Consider the following 8,158-nt stretch of genomic DNA (forward strand, 5'->3'; position numbering starts at 1 on the left):
GATATTTTCTGTCATTTTGCTGAAGGGTTGTCCTCTGAGGAGAAATTTATCTTCATGTCATTCAGTTTTTAATACAAAAAGTATCTACGGTAAATTGCTCTTTGGATTCCTTTCTCTAGGTTTGGTTCGTCTGCAATCAATGTTTTTACAAGACATCTGAAATATTTATACCGCAAAAAAATCAGAGCAAACCTCGTTTGGGGTAAATATGTTTTAATAGCAGTTTATATTTTCACCCTCTCGCCTTGATAACATTACCTCTCTGCTTCATTTGTCTCAGTAAATCTATGAAAGTATTAAAATAGTTAAAAATGGCTCAATTTAAAATAACAAAAAATATTGAAGGCCAGATAAAAGTATAAATCTTTTTAATTGGTAGTTTTATCTTGCTTTGATTCAATTCTGAAATTTTGCTGTTAAGCTTAGGTGGTGGAAAATTTGTCATTATGTGTTGATCATCTCTTCTCACTCTGCTCCCCCTTATTTAACCTTCTGGAGAGAAAAAACAACTTTTTATATTATAATTTTTTATTTTGCAGTTCTTCTGAATTATTGCAATCTCTGTGTGTTTTCTATGGTTAGTTTAAAAGATAATATATGAAACTTGTCTAAGTTTGTGCTCAGATGCCAAACTAAAAAAATCTTCAATAACATTTTGCTGACCACAACTTTTAGATCACAGGGAAGAAAGATACACAGATGAGGAGAATGGAGACAAATGAGCAGATTAGGATGAATTCTAAGCTTTTTAAAGAAGAATGACAGAAAGTTTTTCTGTGATCAGCTTTGCCTGTCTCAACCTAATGTGCAAAAGGATTCGGTACACAAAATGAGAACAAAAGGATGTTATGTTGCAAGTTTACATAAAAAAGGGTTTATCGTTTATCCTTTTTAAATAAAATAAAAAAATACAGAACTGGGCAAACAAGCAGAGGCCAAAAAGAATATTAACCCACGTCTGAGAGAAAACTGCTTTGGAATAAGGGGGACACATTTAGGATTTTCTAGAATCAAAAATACAGCAAGCAGTGAGGCTAAACATGAAGACACTAATCTAATATGGTAACGTTCATGACAATGATACTAACATTTTTCCCTCAACCTAATATAACAAAAAAAACAAAAGCAAAAAAAAAAAAAAAAACCCAAAACACTATGTAATGCGTTTTTTAGGGCCTCTTATGGAGAAAAAATATCTAAAGCTTGTTATACATTTTCCATTTTTATTTAGTGCAAAAAAACAAAAAAAATAATAATAATAATCAGATGATGGTATGTTATACGATCATGTCGCTCCTATTCTAGCTTATCTTCATTGGCTTCCTGTTAAATCCAGAATAGAATTTAGAATCCTCTTCTCACATATAAAGCCTTAAATGGCCAAGCTCTATTTTATATCAGAGATCTGATTGTTCCTTATGTTCCTAACAGATCACTTCGCTCTCAATATGCAGATCTGTGGTTCCTAGAATTTCTAAAAATAGAATGGGAGGCAGATCTTTTAGTTATCAGGCTCCTCTCCTGTGGAACCAACTACCAGTTTTAGTCCGTGAGACAGACACCCTGTCTACTTTTAAGGCTAGGCTTAAAACTTTCCTTTTTAATAAAGTGTATAGTTAGAGTGGCTCAGGTTATCCTGAGCTATCTCTATAGTTATGCTTCTATGGGTTTAGACTTCTGTAGGACATAGGGATCCCCATTTCATCATTCTGCTTCATTCTATCTCTATTCTCCCACTCTGCAGAATCTGTTAGTTCAATCTCTAATGTTCTGCTCTCTCTGCTTTTTCTCATAGTATCTTCATCTGGTCTGTTCCTGTTTGGCTCTGACTCCATCCTAGAGAGAAATATCAGCTGTGCTGCTGCCATCAACACCTTTGTTTATAGATGTTGGAGCTTTGCCTGTTTGTCAGTGTAGTCCTGTTTCTCTAACTGTGACTAACATGATGTGCTCTCTTCCTCCTCTGACATGGGAGGTGGCTCAGAGTTCGTCTGCCTGGCTGTGTGTTTCCTGGACGGGGCCGCTTGTGGAGCTGGTTGACAGTTCCCTTTTCTATCTCTGCTTCTTTCTCTATCTCTGCTTCTGTCTCCTTGAACCTCAGTCAGCCTCAGCAGATGGCCGCTCACACTGAGCCTGGTTCTGCTGGAGGTTTCTTCCTGTTAAAAGGGAGTTTTTCCTCTCCACTGTCACTACAAGCATGCTTAATGTTGGCGCTATAGAAGTAAACTGGATTGAACTGAATATGTTTTCTAATTTTTGTTTAATAAATGAATCTGTCTATCTATCTAAAGGTCTTTCTAATCTATTATGTGAGTTGTTCAATATAATGGGAAGATTGGACTTTCATGATCTCATACCCTTTATTTTGAACTCATACAGACAACAGACAAGTTTATGTTCTTAAAGATTTAATAAGGGTGCAAAGATGTATAATGATCTACATGATACTCTCATAAAATCACTATTGCTTATTCCAAAATACTTCATCTGTATTGGTTCAGCATGTTGATTCAATTTGCCTTTCTGGAAATATAATAATAAATCTTGCAAAAGAAAGTTCAGTCTTAGTACTGCTTTCTAGAGTCTATTGAAAACCAGCATTTTTGGATTTTTGTTAGAAATCCATATAACATAATTTCAGCCTAGAAAATTAAATCCTTTCTCCTTTTAGTGCATTTTCACACTTTAAAGAGCATTTATCCTTTGATTAAGAGCTTTGTGTGACCCAGCAATTTAGGCAGCTGCAAATGTGCGTGTAGCAATGTGTGTGTGCCTGCATCCGTGCATGATTGTAAGCCGACAAGTTTTCTGTGTGCATGTGTGTGTGCTTGGAAGAGGAAAAGAGAGACAAGGCTTCAAAGCAAAGCAACCAGGGAACAGTGGTTGATAATAAAGTGTTTCAGCTCTCCGCTTGAGTGAATACCAATCATTTTCTTTTTCAGATAAAGCCAGAAGACGAATAAAAACTAGTGAGTGTATGTCTGCTTTTCAAGCCAGTGTACCAATGTGTGACAGAAAAGCTTCTTCTTTCACATGTAAAGCTGAGTGTTAAATAGTTCCGCAGGATTGCTGATCCAGCAGTCCTTGAGTCACGTCTCTCATCTTGGGTTTAACTGACCCACAGGAGGTAGAGAAACCTGCAAACCACTGAGCTGGGCATCTCTCAGTCCCTGATGCTTTGGCCTGCTGTCCACACCCTGCTTTCTTTGCTAATAGTTCTGACCTCTATTAGTGCCCCTCTTCCATCTGTGACTCACCTCCTCCATCCTTTTCCACACACGACTCTTACCTGGTCCTATTCCTTCTGCTTCTAGAATGCTTTCTTTTCCTTTAGTGAACACAATGCAATGAAACTAAATATGATGTAAAGAAATAGGGGAATAATGTTCAACTTTGTCATTATGCCTAAAAAAACCCCAACATATATATTGTGTATATAAAATACATTATATCTTTCAATTATAATTATATATAATTATATCTTTCAGTGAAATTTCATTAAAGTGTAGATAATTTGTGTGGCCACCGTGATTTTTTCCGCACCGCCTTATGGCCCAACCCCGATGTTGCCCATAATGACAACTAGCCCTACCACTGGCACTTACATTAATCCACACCAACTACCACTACATCATCAGATGGAAGCAACAATGGGTAGAACTCATCATCTTCCCAAGGAATTGAGTCACCCCTCACTGAGTATATATGTATGCAGATACGTAGGTCCCAAAAGAGGCCACAAAGTTTTTTTCATCAAAATCGAAGATAGAGAATAATGTTGACAAAGGTGGGGATAGTTTGTAGAAGGAATATTTCATCGTCCTACCTCCAGCAAAGGCACCAGCCAGCTTTTCCCTTCTCTCTCCGCACTCCAGTGTTGTCTCCCACTCAGGCTTCTCTGATCTACCGCTGCCCTACTTTGATCTCCCATATTATAGCTTTAGAGGCTAGCCCTGGCCGCTTCTCCCCACTCTGTATGCCTGGTGGGCTTCGCTGAGGTACCGACCATCCGAAGCTTCTCACCTACCTTCAGTGCTTGGAGTAGGCAGGCTAGTCTAATCCACCACTGTGCTTCTCAGCTCTCCTCAAGCTTCTGCTCTCCCTCGCTCTGGTGCTCTGTCTACCCAGCAGGCTTCTCTGATTTTCGCTGCTACTGCCTAAACTCCAAACTGCAGTTTCACCTCAACTATGTTATCTGGGATAATCTGGTGAACCTAGGGATGCCAAATCCTTGTTGTCCATGTTTTCTGTAAAGTTTCTCTTGCCTTTCCTCTGCAATTCAGCATCTGAGATCCCTCGCTCTGAACAGCTAAATTCCTACCAGCCCCCTCGTTATATATACACTACCCCTACATGAAAAGAAGAATTGGAACATCTTTACCCTCATAGGAAGGGGGAAAAAGTTAGGAGTAGTGCTTGAATGTAGGGTTTTATAGGAAACCACTCGAGTCCACCTCCACTCCTAGAGGATATTGCACTCATCCAGCTTCTGTAGGAGCAGTATTCTGAGATTCCAGACCTTGAGGGCCAGTATTCTGCAGCTTTTAGATGGGCCTCAGCTAAACAGAGCATTGCCTGACTACATGCTAATGAGATAGTTTAGCCACTCATTTAGGGGTACAGAGCAAAACACACATTCTAAAGTTGCAGGAAGCGGGCCGTTGAATATTTCAGTTTAAGACCCCTGCGTTAGACGATCTATCACAGAGGCATAGTAGGGTTTACTTTAAGCAACATGCTTGGCCTGTCCAGCACCTCTACTCTCTGTCTCTTTAGCAAGGCAGTGGTCATCTTAAGCCGGGCTTGCACTGTGCAATTTTTTTGCCATTTTCGGGGCGACCTTCCAGTCATGCAAGAATTTTCCGATCGGCCCGAGTTTCAACAACATCATTCATCATCTAAAAAACCATGAATTAAATCAGGTGCTGTTCAATAAACCCTTGGTAGGGTCTAACCTGCCATGTAAAGCCATTATACTAAAGGACAGTACTTTTAGAGTCTTTGTCTGAGGCTGCAAAGGAGGCACCACATACCTCCTGCAAACAGAACATGACAGTTAATGAGACAAATGTTTCACAAATGCGTTAACACTAACGTAAACCAGACTATTTAGATATAATAGTTTAAACTGCATTTCAAACTTCTATAACTAAGCATCTCCTGTCAGTAGTTATAATTATTTTAGGTATGTTTGTATGATCAGAACCAGAATGTGGAAAATTTCACCAATTCAACCTTCGAGGATAGATCAGTTTGTACCAGAGTTCAGATGTTTTTCTGGTCCTCATTTTTATTTTTTCATAGTCACGTTTAGGACTACGGTGTGAATTGAGTGTAGGTTAATATTAGGGTTAAGTATACATTGGTGCTTTTAAGGTTTAGGGTTATTGTCAGAATATGTCATAGAAAGGGTTAAAAATGACTGAAAATCAGTGGGAGAATCACGTGGTTCTCACTATATCTAGAAAAATAAGAAAAAAAAGTGTGTGAGGATAAATTCATTCGTTTTATCTGGATGCTGTTAGGATTTGAAGTTTAATGTTAACTTAATACACATTGTTACTGGTTTTTGGTTTTAAGTTTAATAAAAATGTTACGTTGTCTTTTGGAAAGTTACTGTCAGCCATGCATAAAGAGATGGTGAACCATTCAGGGCAAAACGTCTGTGAAACCTTAAGGTTCAGAGCTGTGGAGTCATTATCTTCGACTCTACCTGCAATTTCCTCTCCTGCAGAAGTAGATACTGAGCTGCTAAACATTCCTGACCCAGGCTGGGTCCTTATATTTTTTATTCACTAGGCAGTCGGTGACAGTGCATTAATTAAGACACATCAGTTAACTCAAATCAAACTTTATTTATAAAGCACATTTAAAACAACCGGGGTTGACCAAAGTGCTGTACAGGAATCACAGTTAAAGAACATAAGATAAAAACTGAAGGCTCAAATACATGAACACATTACAAAAAGAAAAATTGAATGGAGATAAAATATATTAGGATAAATGTTTCAATTAAAATAAAATTTAAAATAAAATAAAATTTAAAATAAAATTTTGCCAAATGTCTACTTAGACTTGATTAAAAGCCAGGGAGAAGAAATGTGCTTTTAGAGAGGATTTAAAAACCTCAAAGGAGCCTGCTGATCGAATATGCCAAGGCAAGTTATTCCAGAGTCTTGGTGCCGCTGCCATAAAGGCACGATCACCTTTGGTTTTAAGTCTGGTTTTAGGCATGACCAGTAGCAACTGATTAGAGGATCTCAGTGTTCTGGCTCGGGGAATGGATTTGGAGAAGCTCGGTCAAATACTGGGGGGCTAGACCATTAAGAGCTTTAAAAACAAACAATAACATTTTAAAATCTATCCTACAAACAACGAGGAGCCAGTGCAACGAGGCTAGAACAGGTGATATATCGTCTTGTTTACGTGTGCCAGTAAGGAGACGGGCAGCTGCATTTTGTACCAACTGCAGATGGTGTAAAAGTGAGTTAAATTAAGTTATTCACATGTAAGCCCACCATCAACACTCAAACATCCACTATGCTTGAAAGGATATTACTTACCTCTCTGTATATGAAATATATTATTAACCCAGAGTTTTCCTCAAGGGATTGTTTAAAATGTTTATTTAATCTTTGAAGATTAAACATTTTAAAACAGAGATATATGTCAGCATTGTTCTAAGTTGGTGTGTAAATTTACAGCAAAGAGTGAAGATGGAAAAGTAGATGTGTAGAAGGAAAAGGAAAATAATGCCACCATTAGGCCAAGGTAAAGGCCACTCAGCCTAATGTTCCTGATACAGCAACTGCTGATACTATTAGAAAGTTTGAGCTTCACAGAACTGTAGCCAATCTTCCTCCATGCAGCCTTTAGGGAGTTACTGACTCCAGGCTGAGCAGAGGCATGATCTCAGTGATGGAAAAAGAATTAAAGTAAACGTTGAAATTCACACATACAGAGGAAAAAAAAAAATAGCTGTGGCTGTTGCCTAAAGGGAAGAGTTTTGATTAAGGAACATACCCACATAAAATCAATAACTAAGACAAAAACAAAACGAATTTTGTACCCAACTGCATTTATTCATAATAAACTGAGCATAATTGTACATTGAACACAATTGTGGACCAATTAATGTTCATACCCACCAGTTCAGGTTAGAGGTATAGATTTAAAAGTATATGTATACTGTCCTAACTGCAGGTGCATCAGCCCCCACCTTTATAGAATTTCCACATAAATTTTCAACACAAAGTTACATCCTTGCCTGACTGCAAAGAGAGCAGTGCTCCTGCGCCCATTTCATGACCAACCTGTGCAAAATGCTTTAAAAGGTATTGTGGAGAGGGGGAAAAAGAAGCAATGCTCACAAATGCTATACAATCTGTGAGATGTCTCAGACTTCTACAAATTCACTAAAATGGAGGCAATCCAACTGGAAAAAGTTCCTTTGATTCTTTATCATGCCATCTATTAAAAGTAAACATCTGCCCACTCAACAAATGTGTTGGAGGCAATGTGGCGCTGCACATATTTTGTGGAAGTGCATTCAGATAAAACCTTTCTGGTCTTCTATCCATCTTACTCTGTGCAAAGTACTGTTGTGTTCTGTACCATTTACTTTTACCACAATGTATCTGGGCCTTATGTCAAATGTGAAAAAAGATTATCAATATTTGGTTAAGATAATACTGTCAGCAGGGAGGAAAGCCATAAAAAGAAGATGGCAAAGACCCGAGCCACCCTGAGCCAAACCAGAGTTCCTCCACCTCCACAGTGGAGGGTCATTAAATATTCACTATGGAAAGAATGACTTTCATGTTAAGATAGAAAAAAGCTAAATTTAAAGAAAATGGGAAAAATGGATAACTTATAAATTAGCCTCAAAAACTGTCTGACTTTTGTATCAGAGAACCGGTTGCTGTCTTAGGTTTAAGTGTTCATTTTATTTTGGTTTTGTACCTTACTGATGCTCAGAGGGCTGAGATCAGTGTATTTTTTATTTTACTGTTAAAAATAATAAAGATAAAAGTGAAAAAAAAGGTATTTAGAGGATTTACCACCCTAACCCCTAAATCCCTCCATTGCTATATAGAGCAGGGACTATATAGTGGACTTTATAACAAACTCAGTTAACTGACCGTTTGAGCACTCCGTT

This window comes from Cyprinodon tularosa, unplaced genomic scaffold, assembly GCF_016077235.1.
Source record: "Cyprinodon tularosa strain WSP-4 unplaced genomic scaffold, ASM1607723v1 ctg319, whole genome shotgun sequence".
Lineage (NCBI taxonomy): Eukaryota > Metazoa > Chordata > Actinopteri > Cyprinodontiformes > Cyprinodontidae > Cyprinodon > Cyprinodon tularosa.